The 23829-nt window shown below is 49.4% G+C and overlaps 1 protein-coding gene across 6 annotated transcripts in view; it reads left to right on the top strand.

Annotated features, from left to right (window-relative positions):
- The first annotated feature begins 734 nt into the window (after positions 1-734).
- Positions 735-23829, top strand: part of ICA1 (islet cell autoantigen 1) — a 337463-nt gene continuing 314368 nt past the window's right edge. For all 6 annotated transcript variants that reach the window (XM_075315699.1, XM_075315705.1, XM_075315703.1 and 3 more), the window contains exon 1: positions 735-958. The gene's annotated coding sequence lies outside the window, so the exon portion shown is untranslated. The remainder of the gene's footprint in view (positions 959-23829) is intronic.

The following is a 23829-nucleotide window of genomic DNA, read 5'->3' as shown; positions in this document are numbered from 1 at the left end:
TGTAACCCCTCACTGCTGTCCGTGCCCCCCCTAGTGCTGTCTGTACCCCCTGGGTGATGTCTATGCCCCCCCACCAGTGCTGTCCGCACCACCTAATGCTGTCCATGCTGCCACCAGTGCTGTCCATGCCACGGTGAGTGCTGCCTGTGTCCCCCTTATGCTGTCCATGCTCCCCAGTGCTGTGTGCCACCCCTCAGTGCTCTTAACTCGCTACTGCTGTCTGTACCCTCCCACTGCTTTCTATGCTCCCCAGTCCGTGCTCTCCTATTGATGTCTATGTTCCCCCAGACCTGTCTGTCTCCCTAATGCTGCCACCCAGTGCAGTCCGTGCTGCCACCCAGTGCAGTGCGTGCTGCCACCCAGTGCAGTGCGTGCTGCCACCCAGTGCAGTGCGTGCTGCCACCCAGTGCTGTGCGTGTCCCCAGTCATGTCTGTGCCACCGCCAGGGCTGTCCATGCCCCCTACTGATGTATATGCCCCAGCCCCTCCTGTGATGTATATGCCCCAGCTCCTCCTGTGATGTATATGCCCCAGCCCCTCCTGTGATGTATATGCCCCAGCCCCTCCTGTGATGTATATGCCCCAGCCCCTCCTGTGATGTATATGCCCCAGCCCCTTCTGTGATGTATATGCCTCAGCCCCTCCTGTGATGTATATGCCCCAGCCCCTCCTGTGATGTATATGCCCCAGCCCCTCCTGTGATGTATATGCCCCAGCCCCTCCTGTGATGTATATGCCCCAGCCCCTCCTGTGATGTATATGCCCCAGCCCCTCCTGTGATGTGTACTCCCAGTGTCTCCTGTAATTTATGCGCCCTGGCCCCTCCTGTGATGTGTATGCCCCCAACATCTCCAGACAGAGACAAACCTGGAAAAGCAGCTGTGAGAAACAAGATGATCAATATCACCGAACATTACAATCGCACCAAAGAGAAGCAGCTCCGGCCACCACAATAGGGGTGAGTTAATCGTTTGACCAAATATAGCAGGGTTATTTTTCAGGTTGATAATGTTGTGCGGCCCCCAAAGGTTAGTAGGAAATTCCAAATGGCCCCCGGCAGTAAAAAGGTTCCCCACCCCTGCTGTAACTCATCACCTATCTTTGTATTAATATGGTCTTATGTAAAATGTAAGTGCTTCATGTCATAATTTTCTAAAATAAATATTTTGCATAATATTGTTGCACTCATTACTTATTGATTATGTATGGCCCTTCAAAACTCAGATTCCTTTCTTTCTTGCATAACTATCAATGTTGAAGAATCCATTTACTGCATTTTAAGGTCTGAAGCTTTTAAATTACCTGAAGTGTCTCTCTCAGGATTGAATTGGCTGATAACAGCAAACAATGGAACAGATAAAAAATCAATAGTAACCATGGATGAGACAGACTTTAGTCCCTTTCATTCCTAGCATTTTTTTCAATATTTTTTTTTCATTATCATGTTCTAAGTTTTACAACATTTTTATTTTCAACATTGTATTTAAATCAACTTTTTAATTGCCTTTCACTAACTCCCCCCCCCCGTAATGTGATATCCATGGATTCCTATGGTAGTCAGGACCTGATGAAGGCGCTCATAGCTGCAAGGTCGATAAACCTGCTAAGCCCAAGCTTCATTGGGAACCATTATTTTCCCTATTTCGGCAATAGTGTGTTACTGCGTCTGCAAAATACTAAACAATAAACTAAAAAAAAAAATTAAAAACATGTTATAAATTAATAAAAAAAAATGGAATTAACCCCATCTTACTCTTCTTTGTTTAACAATAAAGAAATGAAAAATAAATAAATAAATAAAAGCTTGGAATCGCCACATCCGCAAAAGTTTAATCTTATTATAATCTATAATTATTTAAACAGTAGAGAAAAAAAACAAAGTTAAAAAAAACTATCAACCAACTATAATTTCTGGTTTTTAGGCACCACCCTACTCCCTAAAAAGCAATAAAAACATCATTTGTACATTGACTATGCATTAAAGTAATTCTCACTTCAATTTTAAAGTTTCTGGGATTCATTCTACTGCACCAATGAGAATTAATGAAATACACAGGCATGTGACTTCCAAAGCTATCCATAATTGTAATAAGCACCATCTCATTTATTGTCCTCAGAATTCTAGGCGTACCATCCATAAATTTAGGTGTTTCTTACATAATAGCAAATATTAAAATACATACAGTAACTGCATAGTAAATGCAGACACTCCCAGCATCCACCCAGCTTAGCCAAACAACCCCCACAAACAGTTCTTTGTTCAAAGAGTGGACTCTCACCCCCTATAAACAGGTTTTGGCAGGTTTAAAGATTTTTAACTCCTTCCTTACTTTAACACCATGTTACTATACTTGGAATTTGTTTCTCATTTCTCAATACATTATAGAGTGATATGTATGATTGATGCCAGAAACGCATTGGTGGTGTGGATTTATTATGGATTTGCTGGACCTGTCTTAAACATTTTGAAGAACTATACAATAAGTACATTTAAATAAACATTTATTGAGCCGCACCAGTCATCCTTTGGATTCAAAACTACAATTTTTTTTCAAGCTTTAGTATATTTATTGAAAAAATACTTTTTTTTATAAGTATGTTGTGACTTTTCGAAACACATAACTTTTTTATGTTTCCATCAGTGCAGTCATATGAGAAATTTACTATGGGTTTGTTCTTTGAGGGTTTTTCGGCAGCATTTTGGTGCATACTGTATAATGTATTGTTTGACTTAACTTTTTTACAGGACAAATGTAAAAAAAAAGCAATTCTGCCATTGTTTTTTTTTTGTTTTCCTCTTCTTCACATCCACTATGATGCGGTTTAACCAATGGGCTGGTTTGGTACTATAAGTTGTGATATTTATGTGATATTTAGGGCTGCACCGAATATATATGATTTTATGTTTATTTTTTTAACTATAGATACAAGTATCATTATTGGTATCTTCTATTGCAGTAGGGATAGAAGCATAATACGGTGTATATTTCTTAATTTAACTATTTTATTTATTTTAAATATAGATACAAAAATAAATGTAATTATGGTATTCTATATTGCGTCCTATTGCAGTAATAATAGAAGCATTTATATATATATATATATATATATATATATATATATATATATAAAATTTATATATTTATTTTGCATCTATAGCATTAAAAAAAGTGATAAAAAAAATCTATATAACATGTGTATATATATATATACATTTATTTTTTTATTTTATCACTTTTTTTAATACTATAGACACAAAATAAATGTAACTATTGGTGTTTTCCATTATGTTCTATCGCAATTAGGATGTGTATATATATATATATATATATATATATATATATATATATATATATATATATATATATATATATATATATATAAATTTTTTTTTATTTAATTTTCTCAACTTACTATATTTTTTTAAACATAGATTCAAAATAAATGTCATTTTTGGTATTCTCAACTCTGTTTATTATGTTCTATTGCAGCAAGTACGGTATATATATATATATATATATATATATATATATATATATATGTATTGAATTAAAGGGAACCTGTCATCAGAAATTTCGCCCAAAAGCTAAAAGATTCCCCCTCTGCAGCTCCTGGGCTGCATTCTAGGAAGGTCCCTGTTATTATTGTGCCCCATGTGAGACCAAAATAAAGCCTTTATAAAGTTCTACCTTTTTGTATGCAGCTTCTGTAAATGTGACACGGGGGGCGGGCTCTCCAGCCATCCCCGCGCATGCCCAGTGCCAGTCTCACAGGACTGAGCAGTGTGACCGCTGGTGACGTGTGCGCAGGCAAGTGATTATGGACGGGACTGTGACTGTTATCAGCAAGTACCCGGCCATAATCTCGTGAGCGCGCAAACCTCACCAGCGGTCACACTGTGCTCAGTGTAGATGCTAGACTGTATGGGCTGCTTCCAGGGATGACGTCCCTTTGTCATGTGATAGTATTTCGAACACGCCCCTATCACATGACAAAGGGACGTCATCCCTGGAAGCAGCCCATACAGTCTAGCATCTACACTGAGCTCAGTGTGAATGCTGGAGAGGTTTGCGCGCTCACGAGATTATGGCCGGGTACTTGCTGATAACAATCACAGTCCCGTCCATAATCACTTGCCTGCGCACACGTCACCAGCGGTCACACTGCTCAGTCCCGTGAGACTGGCACTGGGCATGCGCGGGGATGGCTGGAGCAGTGGGCGGTGCATCAGATATGGAAAGGAGCGATGGGGGCGGCATACAGGACCAGGAGGCAGAATAACGGACGCCAGAGAGCCCGCCCCCGTGTCAGATTTACAGTATCTGAATACAAAAAGGTAGAACTTTATAAAGGCTTTATTTTGGTCTCACATGGGGCACAATAATAACAGGGACCTTCCTAGAATGCAGCCCAGGAGCTGCAGAGGGGGAAGCTTTTAGCTTTTGGGCGAAATTTCTGATGACAGGTTCCCTTTAAAAACAATTTTATATATATATATATATATATATATATATATATATATTGCTGTTTTTAATTTAATTATTTCACTTTATCTTTTTGATATATAGATACAAAAGTAAATATCATTATTTGCATTTTCTATTGTGTCCTATTACTGTAAGGATGGAAGCATTATATATATATATATATATATATATTATATATATATATTATATATACATTATATATTATATATACATTATATATATATATATATATATATATATATATATATATATACACACAGTGTATATTCATAATCTTTATTGTTTTGTATATTTTTTTAACATAGTTTCAATAATAAATGCTATTTTTGGTACTTTCCATCAAGTCCTACTGCAGGAAGGTTAGGAAGATAATAGAGAAAATAGTAAGTCCATTCATGGGAAGCGGTTAAGGATGTAGTTGTGAAACAAACCTCTCAAAAAAGGGAAGACTTCCTCCAGAATTCTACTTGGTTACGATACCTGCCCATATAATTGTCGGAGCTTCTCTGTCATTACATCCATTCTTCTGAAACCAACATTTCCGTTCACAATTCTGGAGTCCCTGTTTTTAGAGCTTATTTATGTGTTGTGGTGTTCCTCAGTTATTCTTCCTGGAAATAACAATTAACAAATTAGTCAACATCATATTTATTTCCTTGCACCAGAGGGTGTGTCACTACATTGTCAGGAATGATTGGACACTGTATCTACGGTAATGCAATTTATTTACATATTACCAGGGAGAATAACAGAGGAACAGTCCAACTGGTATCCCTGAGAGGAGAGGCTTTGTAATTATCATTTCTTGGGGAATGCAAGAATTTTCTATAATAGACAAGTCATTGGATTTGACAATTCCCCTTTAAGCAGAGGTTGACGTACACAAATAACGAAACTGTCATAATATAATATTCGATTTCCAGGCTTCCGCGTGGTGCAGGAGGTCATGGTGTGAGTTAGAGCTGTAGTGACAGCCCCTCAGCGCTGCTTAGCACCACCGCACTGACAGCCATTGATATGCGTGTGGTCGGCCACGCTCGCTCCATACACTTTGTACCGTCACATTGACGTTTTGTTTAATCACAGCTGTTATATGAGCGGGATTCATAGAATTCACGCGATTTTCATTCCGTTAAAAAAAAACGTGGGAAAAACTGACACAAATATGGCGGCCGAGGGATAGAAATGATTAGATTGAAGAAAGCCTAACTTTTTCATTCCACAACAATTTTTATACCTTTGAATATAAAAAAAATCATATCAAACCTTCTTTACACATTGCAATGTTTTACATCAAATTGTAAAGCTTTTCTTAATAAAAAAAAACATAAAAATTAAATGGCTTTCTCTTTCAGAAACAGCGCCACCCCTGTTAGTGGTCTGTGCATGGTATTGCAGGTTCGCTTCATTCGCATAAGAATGAGAGTTCAGGATGTGCAGAGTTTTCACACATTTTTATACTTATATCTATATGCCATAATTTTTATTTATTCCCTGGAATTGAAGAGACCAAAAATTCTCCATGATCCGGCTGCCAATAAAACTTTTTAGTCATCCTGAAATCAATAGATGTCCTGATTTGGTGCATGGATAAGCACCTGTTTCTCTTTATATAAAGAAGAAAAATATTCCCTAAGTGAAAGAAAAAAAAAAAGTCAGATGGCTTTAAAAACACTCTCATTGGTGTGGGAGGTGATAACATGGGGAAAAGTTCCTGCACTTCCTTCACTGGGCATAATAGAGGATGTACATGGGAGAGATGATAGTAGCAGGCTATAACTGGAAAGACAGGTGATAACATGAGGAAAGGTTCCTGCACTCCCTACACTGGGCTAGATAGGGAGAGATGATAGTATCAGGCTGTGACTGGAAAGACAGGTGATAACATGAGGAAAGGTTCCTGCACTCCCTACACTGGGCTAGATAGGGAGAGATGATAGTATCAGGCTGTGACTGGAAAGACAGGTGATAACATGAGGAAAGGTTCCTGCACTCCCTACACTGGGCTAGATAGGGAGAGATGATAGTATCAGGCTGTGACTGGAAAGACGGGTGATAACATGAGGAAAAGTTCCTGCACTCCCTACACTGGGCTAGATAGGGAGAGATGATAGTATCAGGCTATGACTGGAAAGACAGGTGATAACATGAGGAAAGGTTCCTGCACTCCCTACACTGGGCTAGATAGGGAGAGATGATAGTATCAGGCTGTGACTGGAAAGACGGGTGATAACATGAGGAAAAGTTCCTGCACTCCCTACACTGGGCTAGATAGGGAGAGATGATAGTATCAGGCTATGACTGGAAAGACAGGTGATAACATGAGGAAAGGTTCCTGCACTCCCTACACTGGGCTAGATAGGGAGAGATGATAGTATCAGGCTGTGACTGGAAAGACGGGTGATAACATGAGGAAAAGTTCCTGCACTCCCTACACTGGGCTAGATAGGGAGAGATGATAGTATCAGGCTGTGACTGGAAAGACAGGTGATAACATGAGGAAAGGTTCCTGCACTCCCTACACTGGGCTAGATAGGGAGAGATGATAGTATCAGGCTATGACTGGAAAGACGGGTGATAACATGAGGAAAAGTTCCTGCACTGGGCTTAATAGAGAGTGAACATGGGAGAGATGATAGTATCAGGCTGTGACTGGGAAGACGGGTGATAACATCAGGAAAGGTTCCTGCACTCCCTACACTGGGCTTAATAGAGGTTGTACATGGGAGAGATGATAGTATCAGGTTGTCACAAAGAAGACAGATAACACGAGGAAAGTTCCTGCAATTCCTTCACTGGTCTTAATAAAGGTTGTACATGGGAGAGATGATAGTATCAAGCTGTGACTGGAAAGACAGGTGATAATATGAGGAAAGGTTCCTGCACTCCCTTCACTGGGCTTAATAGAGAGTGAACATGGGAGAGATGATAGTATCAGGCTGTGACTGGGAAGACTGGTGATAACATGAGGAAAGGTTCCTGCACTCCCTTCACTGGGGTTAAGAGAGATTGTACATGGGAGAGATGATAGTATCAGGCTGTGACTGGGAAGACAGGTGATAATGTCGCGGGCGGAGGAGGGGACGGCTGCCGCTGCTGCCGCGGCCGCTGCTGTTCGGTGGCTCGAGTGATGGGTCGGATCCCGAGGACTCGAGCGGCGCTCCTCGCCCGTGAGTGAAAAGGGGATTGATTTTGGGGATTTATTGTCCGTGACGCCACCCACGGTTGTGGTGATTGTGTGGACACCACCGCTGCTCTGTATGGGGATCCCGGGAGTGGTGGTATGGAGCAGCTAGATGTTGGCCCTCCCCTCCGTGGGTAGGGGGTTGGTGGTCCCGGGGCCCGATGATGGGGAGTTAGGATGGTTGACAGGCGGGTTATGGGGCCTGTTGAGGTGCAGGGACGCAGGGGCAGCGCTGTGCCGCACGGCACGGAGGTACTCACTCAGCCCAAGGATGATGACACAGTTCACGGTAAACAAGCAGCTGGTTGGACGGGTCCCTCGGACGGCTGCGGTGTTGATGTTCCCTGCAAGTTAGCGGTGACTGTCTCTTCCCTGCACCTAAATACGGTTGTTGGTAGCGATGGATTCCCACCGGTAACCCGCTCCCCAGCTTGGATATGAGCCGGAGGAGCCCCTCTTTTGCCCGCAGGCGCTGGCCCTGAGAAACTGGTGCCTTGGCGGTGGCGGTGTCTCTCCAATATGGTTGGACGGTTGCCTTCAATCGGGACTTTGGCTGCTGGGAGACCCGGAGGTCCCCTTCACTGACGGATTTGGCAAATTGTACGGCGACTCCAAGCCTTGCCGGGATCCAAAAGGCCCCTGCCAATGGTGCTGGCTTCTCTTTGTGTACCGGTCCGGTACCGCCGGGCCACCACCCGTCCACGGTCCTTACGGTAGACTCCAATAGGCCACTCCTGCAGACGGTCACCGCCGTCTGCCAACCTTGCTGTCTCAGTCTGGGGCACACACCCGGACCAACTTCAGGCTCAGTTGCTGTTACTTTCTCCTTCACTTCAACTCCTTTCACTTGCTCCTCTACCACTTCCCTCTCACTTCCTTCCACTCTCAACTTTATCTGCCCGGTTTTCCCGCCTCCAGGACTGTGTACTCCTCGGTGGGTGGAGCCAACCGCCTGGCCCACCCCCTGGTGTGGACATCAGCCCCTGGAGGAAGGCAATGAGGATTTTGTGTTCTGACCTTGGTGTTCCTGCAGGGAATGTGGGGTGCGTGGTGGTGTCATGACCTGTGACCCCTAGCTTGCCCAGGGCGTCACAATAACATGAGGAAAGGTTCCTGCACTCCCGTCACTGGGCTTTACAGAGGTTGTATATTGGAGAGATGATAGTATCAGGCTGTGACTGGGAAGACTGGTGATAACATGAGGAAAAGTTACTGTATTTTTCTTGTGGAGTCATTGAGGCTATACAGGAAGAGATATGACACTCAAGCTGTGACTGGTAACAGGGGTGATAACATGAAAACAAGTGCGGCCATAAAGAGAGACAGATGACATTAAGATACTGTTATTGGGGTCACGCTATGAAGAAAATATCCTGAACCCCCCCTGGGGACACTGGAGAGTGTTCAGGAGACCAATGTGTCAGAAGTATGTCACAGCCTGATGTGATCTCGGGGGGATCTAGGATAAGAAGATCAGTGTATTGTTGATTGCAGATCCACTTTAGCGCCAGCTCATTGTTTACCCTTAGTTGGTGCATATTTAATTCCTTCCGGTACTGAAGGGGTTAATATTCTTTTCTGTCCTGCAGTGATCTAACAGATAGTTGTAACCTCAGCTGCAGCCACTCCCTTCTGCTATAAATATCCACTTCTCACTCTTTCCTATGCCGGCTGTAGCTCATACCTGTGCTGTCCACTTAGAAGGAGCTAGTCTCTGGAGAAAGCTGAGATGTCGCTTCAGCCGTAGCTGAGAAGATCCTGCTGGAGTGTTATTTGTTGTGTCTTTCTCCACCTGTTTGTCTTTCCTAGTTCCTGTTATCTTATTGCAGTGGCACGCTGGCCTTCACTAGTCAGGGTGAGTTCAGGACAAGCAAGGGCCTAGGCATGTGATGGCGGACAGAGAGAAGGACCCATCTTGACATGTTAGGGGGTGAAGTGATCACCCTCAGGTGAGTGTTAGGAGGTGACCCAACTCCCTTCTGCCTAGTGTTAGATGGGCGGTGGAGGGCTCCAGCTGTCACGGCTGGTACTGTCTTCTTGCTGCAGCGCAGCCCTGGGTCACTTCTTTGCACCACCACCGTCTCTCCAAAGCAGGGGAAAGGTTGTTGGGACTTATGGTGCGGGACACATACCTTCAGGCCAGAGACCAGGACTTCCTCAAATTCTTTCTGGGCCACTTCCCAGCTGCCGACTGCAGCGGGCCCCAGTGTCCCCAAACACCACTCACAGACACAATATTTCTTAAACATAAACTTTTTTACTGAACACTTCAAATACATGCCTTCATGCCAATGGTGGGCACAAATCGTCATGGTTACAGGGGATATCAACTATACAGTTACATATAGTCCTGTGGACACAGGCTCCGCTACTCCCCGCAGTCGTTGTTATTAGCGACCGGAGCTGCATTATATTTACCGATCTGCCACTTCCCTGGTACTCGGACCTCCGAGCCCCTCATCCCCTCACTCATCTTCAAGATGTCGGGTAGAGTCATATAGTCCTTCAGGCGTCCGCCTCTCACACACAGGGACAGCTATAAGCCATGACGGAGGTTCCCTGGGGACGGCACTCTTCTGTCCTAGTTTGTCAGGAACTACTCCTTCTGCGGAGCTCACTGACCTTCAGCCAGGGGTCTTAGGGTATACGCCAGGGGGTGGCCACCCCCTTACACTAGCACCAGGGCCTTCTGCTGTATTGTTACCCTGGTGTTCCCTCTGTGTTATGCCACTCATCGGGTGTCTTCTCAGACCTGGCGTGACAGGTGCAGTCACATCGGGACACAATAATAGTTATAAACTGTGATGGGTAAAAGAGATGATAACTTGAAAACAAGTGTTTATTTCTCCCCTTGCAGTATTTGAGGCAACACATGGTGACAAAGTACATTGACGCATTTTTATTGGGGTCACACCATGAACAAAATTTTAGGTTTTTCAGGGTACAACGATAACAGTAAAAGACTGATGTGTAAAAGGGATGATAACATGAAACAAGTGCTTGTATCCTCCGTTGTATGATTACAGGCAATGCAGTTGTAGCACCCACGGGGCAGGGGTTAAATACTCGTCGCCGGGCTGGTGATGTCGGGTCCGGGATGTCACGGGTGGCCTTGCCCGGCTTTGTGGCCTCGAGGTATACAATAAAAGGAAGGGATTAGGATGGGTGATGGAGGATGTTGGGAGTAGTAGTTGTCTCGTGACGCCACCTGCGGTATGCAGACAGGGATTAGCTGCCGCTTCGGTCGCTGTCCTCTGGGGTGAGTGATGTCGCAGCTAGGATGTTTCAGCTTACCGTAGGTGAAGCTAGGCCCCAGGGAGGATGATGGAGATAGTAGTGGCCGTTAGCGCCAAATCGCAGGGTGACGGCGACGGCAATGAAGGGAATGGACACAGTAGTTGCGGTTCCAGGTCTTTACTCACTGTCCATAGGTTGCCCGGGAGGTGCCGGTCTCTGCCGTGTTGGGCTCCAGCCAATCCCGAGTAATTTAGAGATAGCCACCGGTGCTTGAAAGTGTCCTTTCCTAAGGGATGCCCCTTTGGAAGTGAGAAACCTGGGCTGAGCCTCCCGCTCCAAGCCTCGGGTCTCGTGAAGAAAGAGAGAAGAAAAGTGGTGTTGTGTCGCCAGAACTGTAGTCCCGACTTGACTGAAGATTGTGTAAAAGTTGCTCCTACTTCTACCCCAAGTGGTGCTCGCCCCCTAGGTGGTTATCCTAGTGACCGGGAAAGTCCCATGCTTTGTGATAGCCACCCCCCTCTCTACCCTAGTCCAGTACCCAGTGAAAAGGCACCTAATTGTATGTAATGTAGAATGTGGAACATTGGTGATTAACCCCCTCCTTACCCGAGATGAATACTGCACCTTAAGTGAGGTGCAGTATCCTGTGGCGACTGAAGCCGCAGGGGCGCCACACAGGGAGATAGATAACAATAACAAGTTGTTATTTGGATAAAACAGTGACAAAAATTCCCTATATGCTCATTAAGGCAATTCTGAGGAAAGATTTCTGTAATAGTCAGTGATGGGTAAAGGGGATGGTTACACGAAAAAAGGTTCAACCACTACAAAGCAAGTAGGGTAATCTGAAACCCATAATTAATGGGAGGTTCTTTTGCTAAGAACATGAACATCTTGGTCTACAGCATTCCCTAATTTCCAATGTGATCAATATTATAGAAAGTATCATATACTGTATATCCCTTTGCTAGCACCATAGGCAGAGCGGTGGCTCAGTGGTTAGTCTTGCAGTGCTGGGGTCCTGGGTTCAAATCCCACCGAGGACAACATCTGCAGGAGTTTGTATGTTTTCCCTGGGTTTCCTCCGGGTTCTCTGGTTTCTTACCACACTCTAAAGACATATGGATAGGGAATATAGATTGTGAGTCCCAATGGAGACAGTGATGCGAAATATGATGGCGCTATAAACTGTATTTTTTGAAAAAGAGGTGGAGTTTAAAAATGTAGCTTACCAGGGGGTGGTGGAGAGGGGTCACAGGAGGCAGGGGCAATGTCGTGCTCTGTGCTGCGGGTGTGACGCCCTGGACTAGCCAGGTAGCCACACAAACACCTTCCCCCCTTAATAAGGTGACAGCAGCCAACCTACAAAACCCTTGTCACCTCCCTCAGGGTTTGATGTACACACCAGGGGGCGGAGCCAGGCGGTTGGCCCCGCCCACCTAGGAGTGCACCGGCCCTGAGGCAGGAAAAACAGTGTAGCTCCCGGTGGGGAGCAGAGTGTGAACAGAGTAGCGAGTCTGGATTGTGAAGTGGAGAGTCAAGTTCAAGTGCAGCAGGCCTGAGGTGTCAGGCTTGCAGCGTTAACACTGACCAGTTCCGGGGTCGTAGCACTGGTACCGTGGCAAGGAGGCAGACGGTGGTGGCCGCCTGCAGGAGCTGGGATTACAGCCGGTGGAACCGTAAAGGACCGGGACCGGGTAGTGGCCTGCCAGTACCAAACCGGGGAACCGATTGGAAACCGGAGCACCAGGAGGGGTACTCAGACCCAGTACGAGGCCCAGAAATAACTGGACCGAGTCAAATCAACTGATTGAGGACTGGACTTTAGACCCTTTCCCACTTAAGATCCGACTGAAGACAACAGTCCAACGATAGGGGTAGAAAGCCACCGCCCAGGCATCGAGACCCCACGGGCCAGCGTCTGCGGGCACACGGGCTCTACTGGCATACATCAGGCTGGAGAGTGGACTACCATTGCTCAGGCATAGGAGTCATCATTTTCTACAAAAGTGAGGTGCAGGAGAAAGGCAGAAACCACCAACCTGAAAAGGGGAAAAGTGCAGCCGGCTGCGGGCACCGTCCACCATGTTGTTTGGTTTACCAGAGACTCCAGCGTGTTTGTAATAGTGAGTACAACAGTGCCTTCGGGCCGCGCACCAAACCGCACCGACACACCAGCACGCATCCATTCCCCCGCCTCAGCACCTCCCTCGGGCCCCCGGGACCATCATCCCCCTACCCACGGAGGGGTCAACACCAAGCTGGGCAACACCGTCCCCGGGAGCCTAGTCAACGGCAGCGGTGGTGTCCATCCATTCACCACAACCCGTGGGTGGCGTCACAAACTTAATCCCCAAACAACCGCGGCCCCGGCCGTGGACCTCTCCACCGAACACCACCACTCACATAGCGCCAGCAACTCCCTTTCAGAGCGACGTGACCCCCGGGTCAGTGAGGAGCTCAAGCCCACCCACCGACGAGCACGGATCTGAGTGGCTCGGCAGCCGGCCGAGCCCCGGGGCGGTACACGGGCACAGCTCTGTGCCACGGCTGTGGGCTCTGCTCTGTCCAGTGCTGCTCTGTGCGATCGGTGGCGCTGCTCTGTGTGGTGGGAGGTGCTGCTCTGTGCGGTGGGTGGCGCTGCTCTGTGTGGCGAGCAGCGCTGCTCTGTGCGATCGGTGGCTCTGCTCTGTGCGGCGGGCGGTGCTGCTCTGTGTGGCTCTGTGCGGTGGGCGAGGCTGCTCTATGCTGGGGTTGCGGGCGGTGAGGCACGAGCCATTCTGAAGATGACAGCTGTAGGGCTTCAAATAATGGTGCCCAAAGTCGGCGCATGCGCAGATGGAGCTCTCGGCTCAGGATCTCATCTGCGCATGCGCCTCTTCCAACCCATTGATGTCCCAGCAGTGGACTTAAGAGAAATGGCTCCTGGAGGTGGTGCGTGCGCAGATGTGATCTCAGCTTGTCAGGCGCCAAGTCTTTGAAGCCTGCACTGACGACACAGTGCTTTAAAGCCCGAAGAGAGCACCAGCACAGAGCAGCGCCCGCAGCCCCAGGACAGAGCAGCGCTCGCAGCCCCAGCACAGCGTTGCCGCCCGCAGTGAGCATCTGGGCCCCCAACTGCACCGCCTGCAACATCGCTGTACTTCAGCACTGCCTCTGCCTCCTGTGACCCTGCTCCGTTGCCGCCTTCCCCCGGTAAGACACTTTCGGATTATAAAGCGGACCCCATATTTTTTTTTACCTTTTTTTTCTCTAAATTTGGGATGCGTCTTATAAACCGATGCGTCTATAAAACCAAAAATACGGTAAGCAATGCAATGTGATGATAGTACCCAACAATGATCAGTATCCTCCGTTCTATGCATGTGAACCCTTCCTTTGCGTGTGAGCGGAGGTATAAATCACCGACACTTTGGTCTGTGACCCACATTTCAGATTCAACTCCGAACTACATTAGAATCTGAAATCGCTGATAGAGGCAGAAAAAGACGTCACCCAACAGCGGCTCCGATGTTGCTATATTTTTCCACGGATCGCACCTTTGAAGAGTCGGATCACACTATGAATTATCCACAACCTGGAGCTGAAAGTCTGACATTCTCAATTCACAGATCATTTTCTGCAAATACAAACAGGAAAATTGTAGCAAACACTAAGCTGGATATCACGTCTCCATTACCTATCGAGCTGCATTTATATCCTGATAGTCATGTAAAAAAGTCCACAAGATTTGCATCTTGCCTGCTGTCTACAGATTTTCTCATCTTGTATTTCTCCACCTGTTATGCCGCTGCTCCCCTTCAATCAGACATGTCTTTAATATATTCCTAAAATGACTGGTTTGGTCACTGATCCCATAAAATCAAATTAGTCTTCTTCTGCTGCATAACTCAGTTCCAAAAAGTAACTAATTGCAGTTACCTATCCCTGCACCCATTTAGTGACACTGTCCTTATGGTAAACCATAGACAAACCACTGCCTCCGCATGGTAAATACAATCCTCTCTCACTGCTATGTTACATTAATAGATTTAATCTTCTTCAGTATGTTCAAAAATCATATAGGTTACACCTTGTGGTGGTTTCATGGCTTTTATGTTATTTTGATGTGTATTATTTACGGGTATTTAAGGCACCCTCTCACATAGGGAGGTGCCTGAGCAGCGTCTGTAGCTAGTGTGTCTTGCTAGTGTGTTGTCAGGTCCTTGTGATCCCGAACCTGACCTGTCTGAAACCAAATTTGTTTGGTCTGCACCAGAATCTGAAGAAGAACCATTTCTGTCTGTTCCTGAAGTGTTATCCAAACCAGTCCTGCCTGTGGCTCTGTCTCTTTCCCACCTCCTCCAGTCCTAACTCCTGCCTGTGGGTCAGACTCCATCTCACCTGCTACCAATCTTGACTCCAGCCTGTAGCTTTGACTCCCTCTCGCCTGCTGTCAGTCCAAACTCCAGCCTGTAGCTCTGACTCCCTCTCTCCTGCTGTAAGTCTAGACTCCAACCTGTGGCTCCGACTCCATCTCTCCTGCTGTAAGTGTGACGCCCTGGGCAAGCCAGGGGTCACAGGTCAAGACACCACCACACACCCCACATTCCCTGCAGGCACACCAAGGTCAGAACACAAATCCTTGTTGCCTTCCTCCAGGGGCTGATGTCCACACCAGGGGGTGGGCCAGGCGGTTGGCTCCGCCCACCGAGGAGTTCACAGCCCTGGAGGCGGGAAAAACCAGCAGTTCAGTTGAGTGGAGAGTTGAGGAGAGAGTGGAAGGAAGTGAGAAGGAAGTGGTAGAGGAGCAAGTGAAAGGAGTTGAAGTGAAGGTAAAGTGACAGCAACAGAGCCTGAAGTTGGTCCGGGTGTGTGCCCCGGACTGAGACAGCAAGGTTGGCAGACGGCGGTGACCGTCTGCAGGAGTGGCCTATTGGAGTCTACCGTAAGGACCGTGGACGGGTGGTGGCCCGGCGGTACCGGACCGGTACACAAAGAGAAGCCAGCAACATTGGCAGGAGCCTTTCAGATCCCGGCAAGGCTTGGAGTCGCCGTACAATTTGCCAAATCCGTCAGTGAAGGGGACCTCCGGGTCTCCCAACAGCCAAAGTCCCGATTGAAGGCAACCGTCCAACCAGATTGGAGAGACACCGCCACCGCCAAGGCACCAGTTTCTCAGGGCCAGCGCCTGAGGGCAAGAGAGGGGCTCCTCCGGCTCATATCCAAGCTGGGGAGCGGGTTACCGGTGGGAATCCATCGCTACCAACAACCGGTATTTAGGTGCAGGGAAGAGACAGTCACCGCTAACTTGCAGGGAACATCAACACCGCAGCCGTCCGAGGGACCCGTCCAACCAGCCGCTTGTTTACCGTGAACTGTGTCATCATCCTTGGGCTGAGTGAGTACCTCCGTGCCGTGCGGCACAGCGCTGCCCCTGCGTCCCTGTACCTCAACAGGCCCCATAACCCGCCTGTCAACCATCCTAACTCCCCATCATCGGGCCCCGGGACCACCAAACCCCCTACCCACGGAGGGGAGGGCCAACATCTAGCTGCTCCATACCACCACTCCCGGGATCCCCATACAGAGCAGCGGTGGTGTCCACTCAATCACCACAACCGTGAGTGGCGTCACGGACAATAAATCCCCAAAACCAATCACCCCTTTTCACTCACGGGCGAGGAGCGCCGCTCGAGTCCCCGGGATCCGGCCCATCGCTCGAGCCACCGAGCAGCAGAGGCCGCGGCAGCAGCGGCAGCCAGACCCGAGCTGTGGGAGAGCGCAGCGTTGCCACCCTCCTCCCCGCCCGCGACAACTTGGCGTCACGAACAGGATCTTACCGCTCTGCCGTCTGGTAGAGGTGCGCCTTGTTACCGCCGGAGGTGTCCGGCCGGAAAATTTCAGAAGCCGCCATCTTTGGCGCGAAAAGTTCCCGCTCGAGCGTCTTCTCGAGTAGTGGAGGCGCAAAGGCCAAAACCCCGCCCCGATAGAGGAGGAGCCGGAAAAAGGCTAAGGGGGATACGGATGGAGAGATGGCAGCGTCCTCGAATTGGAGCGCGGGAGTACCCGCGACCGGGGCATCCAAGCTCTGGGGGAAACGAGGAGGAGTAGCCTTTGAAGACTGCGGCCCCGGTGAGCTCCCCGCCGGGACCGCTGAGTGGCTGGAGCGGGAGTTGGGTCGGTTCTGCTTGAAGGTGAGGGCGCAGAGCCTGCAGCAGTTGATGGATTGGAAGGCGGAGATGCGCAGGATGGTTGCCGTAGTGGGGGCCCGTGAGCAAGGGGCCGCTGCAGCCGTGCCGCATCGCGATCAGTCCACCCAAACCCCAGAACCAGCCCTGATTGAGTGGGAGACGGACATCAGCACTGCGGCCGAGGGTCCGGAGAGAATGCCGTTGATGGGAGAAGAGGTCCAAAGTATGCTGCCTCCGCCACCGTTCCCAACGGCTGTCAGTGGTTCGGGGTTGAACTGCCAATGGAGGGAAAACCCCATGTACCGCTCGGTCCCTGAGTGGGCTGACCCCCTGCGGTGGTAGCCGCCTCAAGGTCAGCGGAGACCCGCTGCAGTAGTCCCCGTTGGGACCACCTGTGTGTGTTTGTTGGAAAAGTTTAAAAGTTGTTGAGAAAATGAAAATGATTACCGAACAGTAACCTGATTGTCTGCATCCGTGATTTGCAACCGGCCATTGCCGGCACCGTTGTCCCCGTGGGGACCGCTCAAAGTTGCGTAAGGGACTCCTTACGGACAAGCCCGTGAACTTGCAGGGCAACCACAAAAGTTAGTGGCTTGTAAATAAAATGTTTTGTTACCACTGCCACCGTACCGCTTCCGGAGAGGCAGATTGGAGGGAGGGCCCGCAGTGGAGCAGGCTGGGGCCCAGCCACCACAGGAACCGGTGGCTACCCTCTGGGGGTTCCAGGGGCTCCCCATGGACGTGGGTCCCCTGGAAAGGACAGATCCCGCTCGGGTAACTTGGTTCAGGAGTGGGGTCAAGGGGTGCTGCCTGTTTCTTAGGGGCAGCATCAGGGCCAGGTTACTTGGGTGGGAGAGAGCGGCAGCAGCAACCGTTTAAAATGTTACCGTAACGTTTAAGCAAAGTGCCTCCCACTGTGGGATGATGTTAATATATTTGTATGTGTTACTGTTTTCTTATCTTTTCAGAAAAAAAAAAAAAAAGGAAAATAAAACCGGTGTTGGACGGGCAGCCCGAGGACGGTCTGCGTTTTGCTAAGGGGGAATGTGACGCCCTGGGCAAGCCAGGGGTCACAGGTCAAGACACCACCACACACCCCACATTCCCTGCAGGCACACCAAGGTCAGAACACAAATCCTTGTTGCCTTCCTCCAGGGGCTGATGTCCACACCAGGAGGTGGGCCAGGCGGTTGGCTCCGCCCACCGAGGAGTTCACAGCCCTGGAGGCGGGAAAAACCAGCAGTTCAGTTGAGTGGAGAGTTGAGGAGAGAGTGGAAGGAATTGAGAAAGAAGTGGTAGAGGAGCAAGTGAAAGGAGTTGAAGTAAAGGTAAAGTGACAGCAACAGAGCCTGAAGTTGGTCCGGGTGTGTGCCCCGGACTGAGACAGCAAGGTTGGCAGACGGCGGTGACCGTCTGCAGGAGTGGCCTATTGGAGTCTACCGTAAGGACCGTGGACGGGTGGTGGCCCGGCGGTACCGGACCGGTACACAAAGAGAAGCCAGCACCATTGGCAGGGGCCTTTCGGATCCCGGCAAGGCTTGGAGTCGCCGTACAATTTGCCAAATCCGTCAGTGAAGGGGACCTCCGGGTCTCCCAACAGCCAAAGTCCCGGTTGAAGGCAACCGTCCAACCAGATTGGAGAGACACCGCCACCGCCAAGGCACCAGTTTCTCAGGGCCAGTGCCTGCGGGCAAGAGAGGGGCTCCTCCGGCTCATATCCAAGCTGGGGAGCGGGTTACCGGTGGGAATCCATCGCTACCAACAACCGTATTTAGGTGCAGGGAAGAGACAGTCACCGCTAACTTGCAGGGAACATCAACACCGCAGCCATCCGAGGGACCCGTCCAACCAGCCGCTTGTTTACCGTGAACTGTGTCATCATCCTTGGGCTGAGTGAGTACCTCTGTGCCGTGCGGCACAGCGCTGCCCCTGCGTCCCTGTACCTCAACAGGCCCCATAACCCGCCTGTCAACCATCCTAACTCCCCATCATCGGGCCCCGGGACCACCAAACCCCCTACCCACGGAGGGGAGGGCCAACATCTAGCTGCTCCATACCACCACTCCCGGGATCCCCATACAGAGCAGCGGTGGTGTCCACTCAATCACCACAACCGTGGGTGGCGTCACGGACAATAAATCCCCAAAACCAATCACCCCTTTTCACTCACGGGCGAGGAGCGCCGCTCAAGTCCCCGGGATCCGGCCCATCGCTCGAGCCACCGAGCAGCAGAGGCCGCGGCAGGAGCGGCAGCCGGACCCGAGCTGTGGGAGAGCGCAGCGTTGCCACCCTCCTCCCCGCCCGCGACATAAGTCTAGACTCCAACCTGTGGCTCCGACTCCATCTCTCCTGCTGTAAGTCTAGACTCCAGCCTGTGGCTCCGACTCCATCTTGTCAGCTGTCAGTCTAGACTCTAGCCTCTGGATCTGACTCCATTTCGCCTGCTGTCGGTCCATACTCCATTTTGTGGTTCCGACTTTGTCTTACCTGCTACTGTAATAACCTGCAGGTGACGGGATACGCAAGGACTGCACGGAACCACGGGGGTTAATCAATGCAAATTTAATAATGTATTGCACAACACAGGTAGAGGAAAAGTGTGGGAAGGGGAGAAAAGCGGGAATGTGCACAGCAGTAGAGATAATGCAATATACATACAACTACTTTGAAAAACTTGTCAAGGGTAGGAAGCCTCAGATTGTACTCCCAAAAGCAAAACACAGAAATCCTTATTAAACAAAAAAACGCAGAGTCCTTGTTACCTTACTTGTATAACACAGTGCAGAGTCTTTTCCTATCTGTCCCTAACTAAAAGTAGTGTGCACACTTAACTGCAGGTTTCAGCGTGGGGTACCTCGTCACCGTTGGGGCCAATATTCCGCTGGCAGACACCTCTAAAGTTCAGTCTTTGTCCCGGGTCTGTAACTTGCACGTGCTACCTGGCTCCTCGCTCCACATCCAGCCTCTTTGGATCTGTAATTTTGTAATTTGCACGTGCTGCCTGGCTCCTCGCTCCACATCCAGCCTCTTTGGATCTGTGTCTTGGGGGGGACACCACGCAACACTCTGAGGTACTTGGACCTCGGAAAAACAGGGCAGACTGAGGCCTTCTATCTTACAGCCCACTCCAGCACACTCCTCTCTGCCAAACAGCCACATGTAGACTCCTCCTCCTCCTGTTCCAGACTCAATCAAGTCACTTGAGCAGCAGGACTTTTTCCCGCTGTCCTCTGTTTTGACAGCAGGTGGCAGCATAACACAAGGAAGTCCACCAAACAGTCTTTTAACATATATATATATATATATATATATATATATATAAATGTTAACAGGTCTTACATTTCCCCCCCTCTTTAACCTCGGCCATCCCGGCCGATACACTCCTGAGGCACTCTGCAAGGGGGCACACGGTGGCAACTCCTGGCCTGCTTCACAACCTGTTGCTTGGGAGCCAATGTCGTAAAACAGGATCCAGTGACAGAACACACAAATTCATCTGCCAAGTACCGATCAGGGGGAATACCAGCATTAGCCCGCTCAGTCCGGCGTGGTACTACGGCTAAGTCACCAGACGTCGGCGCCGTATCAGGGAGTACAGTATTCTCGTCCCCATCTCTGGCGATTGGTGACTCCTGCTCTGCAGGGGTGGCACCTGTGTCTTGAACGGATGGGGGCGTGGATCTCTCCCAGTCTGCTGGGTTGGTCGGGGCCCGCCACCATTCTTCATCGTCAGAGCCCTCTTCGAGGGTAACAGGAACGGGCACGGGCACCGTCTCCGAGGTACTTTGTCTGGTCCTGTCTTCTGAATAGCAGGGCCTCAGCATATTGCGATGCAGGATGAGGGTGTCGCCTCTTCGCTCACCTCTCACTTCGTATACTGATCCATGGGGCGAGATTCTTCTGATCACAATGTACGGCTCTGTTTTCCAGCGCTCACTCAACTTGTGTCTCGGGTGTTTCTCTGCAACTAGTACTCTGTCTCCTGGTAAGAACGGGGTTTCACACACAGGTTTCCGCTGCGGGTGTGTCTTTTCTTGCAACCGCTTGGTGACAATTCGATGGATAGTCTCCAGCCGTCGACGGTGACAGTCAACCCAGGAACCTACGCTCTGACCTTCACTGATCTCGGGGGGAGCCAGGTTGAGCTCTTCAATGCCTCTTCCGGCTCTTCCAAACAGTAGTACGTATGGGGTGTACCCAGTGGTGGAGTGGACACGATTATTGTACGCCCACACGAGTTCTGCGAGATAGCCGGGCCAGTGATTCTTACGATCATCCTCCAACGTGCGTAGCATTTGTAGGAGGGTCCGGTTAAATCTCTCGCAGGCTCCGTTGCCCTGTGGATGATAAGGCGTAGTCCTTGACTTCTGCATTCCGTAAATCCTTTGCAGCTCTCTCATGACACTGCCCTGAAAGCAAGCCCCTTGGTCGGAATGTATTCTTTTGGGGCAGCCGTACACCCGGATAAAGTCATCACTGATGGCTCGAGCAGCTGATTCAGCCGTCTGATCTCTGGTGGGCGTCACCACCACAAATTTGGAGAAGTGATCTGTCATCACAAGGCAGAACTGATAGCCCCGGTGGGAGTGACCAATCTTGAGATAATCGATCATGAGTACTTCCAATGGCTCTTTGGTTACAATAGTCTGTACTGGTGCTCGCTGTGGGGGAGCTTTACTTAACTCGCAGGAACGGCACAGTTTACAGGCCTTCTCTACTGCCCGAAGCATCTGAGGACAGTATACTATTCTTTGCAACCACTGGTAAGTCTTGTCCGGTCCGAAATGGGCTCCCTTCTCATGCGCCTCTCGGGCCAATGGTACTGCCATCTTCTGGGGTATCACTACTTGCCACCGTACTTCCAACTCTGTAGCTAGGTGCACCTTCCGATACAGCATCCCTTCTTGCACCGACAGCTTATCCCACTGGCTGAGAATCTGGAGGGCCACGTGCGACAGCGTGGCCCGTATTTCCTTTCTAGGCTTGCGCTGCTGGATCACCCACTCTTTCACTTGAAGCAGTTCTGGGTCAGATGACTGGATTTTCACCCATTCCTCTCTGGTTTGGCCAAGCAGGCGTGATGTCGTGCCCGACGTAATTTCCAGCATACGAGCCTCTACCACTTGAGCGGTGAATTTACTAAAGTCCGGAATTTCGTCTTCCTCCAACTGTTTATCTCTCTCCCCCACTGGGGCTTCGGTGGTAACACGAGAAAGGGCATCCGCATTCTGATTTTCATGCTTAGAGCGGTACTGCACATGAAAATTGTATCTGGAGAGTCGTGCCAGCCACCTCTGTTCCATTGCTCCCAGTTTGGCGGTGGAGATGTGAGCCAGGGGGTTATTATCCGTATAGACTTCAATTTGAGCTCCCGTGAGATATTCCGAGAACCTTTCGGTTATTGCCCATACTAGTGCCAGTAACTGCAACCGAAAGGAACTGTAATTCTTGGGGTTGCGCTCGGCTTCTCGCAACGTCCGACTTCCATATGCAATCACCCGTTCAGTACCATTCTGTACCTGGGCCAGTACTGCACCCAGGCCGTAGAGGCTCGCGTCTGTATACAACCGAAAGGGGAGGTTATAGTCTGCATAGGCAAGCACAGGGGCGCTAACCAAGGCCTCTTTCAATCGGTGTAAGGCTTCTGCTTGTCTTGGTCCCCAGCAAATTTTCTGTGCTTTTGGTCCTTTTGCAGTGCCTCGGAGCAATTCGTGCAAAGGTTCTGCCTCCTTCGCGAAATCTTTGATAAAGCGACGGTAATAACCGGCTAGCCCCAGGAAAGCTCGAACCTCCCGCACTGTGCTGGGTGTGGGCCATTGTAGCACTGCTCTCACTTTCCCATCGGAGGGCTGTACGCCGGCTTCCGACACCTTGTGTCCGAGATATTCAATCTCTTCCTGAAAGATCCGACATTTTTTTGGTTTTAGTTTAAGCCCATGGGCCCGTAACCGCTGCAACACTTGGCCCAGGTTTTCTAGATGTTTCTCAAAGGTTGCAGAATACACTACTATGTCGTCCAGGTAAATCAATGTGGCCTCGAAGTTCATGTCTCCAAGGCAACTTTCCATGAGGCGCTGAAAAGTTCCTGGGGCATTATTTAGTCCAAACGGCATGCGATTGAACTCGAAGAGTCCCATGGGTACAATAAATGCGGTCTTGGCCTTGTCTTTCTCTGCCACAGGGACCTGCCAATATCCGCTGGCCAGATCGAGGGAGGAGAAGTAACATGCCTTTCCCAACGCCGACAGGGACTCCTCTATCCGGGGCAGAGGGTAGGAATCACGAACCGTGCATCCATTAAGCTTGCGGTAGTCAACACAGAAGCGGGTAGACCCATCCTTTTTCTTGACCAGCACGATTGGGGCAGCCCATGGACTCTGACTTTCTCTTACCACCCCGCTCTTCAGCATTTGCGCCAAGAGCTCTTTCACCTCTTGGTAGTACTTTGGGGGTATTTGTCTGTACCTTTCCCTGATCGGTGGGGCATCTCCTGTGGGTATTTTGTGCTGAATCTTGTCAGTACAGCCGAAATCTTCTGCGTGACGGGAGAACGTGGCTTGATTCTCCCAAATAAAGTCCTCTATGGCTTGGACTTGCTCCGAATCGAAGGGGCTCAGGTCCACTCCCATCTGCCCTAAGATGACGCGACTGTTCCATTGATCAGTGGGTTTCTCTTTTCTTTCCATAGAAAGAGCCCAAGTCCAGGCTTCCCCTGCCATGGGCTGCAATTCAATCGATTCTGCAGCCG

Source organism: Anomaloglossus baeobatrachus, chromosome 6 (genome assembly GCF_048569485.1).
Source record: "Anomaloglossus baeobatrachus isolate aAnoBae1 chromosome 6, aAnoBae1.hap1, whole genome shotgun sequence".
Classification (NCBI taxonomy): domain Eukaryota; kingdom Metazoa; phylum Chordata; class Amphibia; order Anura; family Aromobatidae; genus Anomaloglossus; species Anomaloglossus baeobatrachus.
Note: the sequence above shows the minus strand (reverse complement) of the source record. Positions and strands in the feature narration are given on the sequence as shown.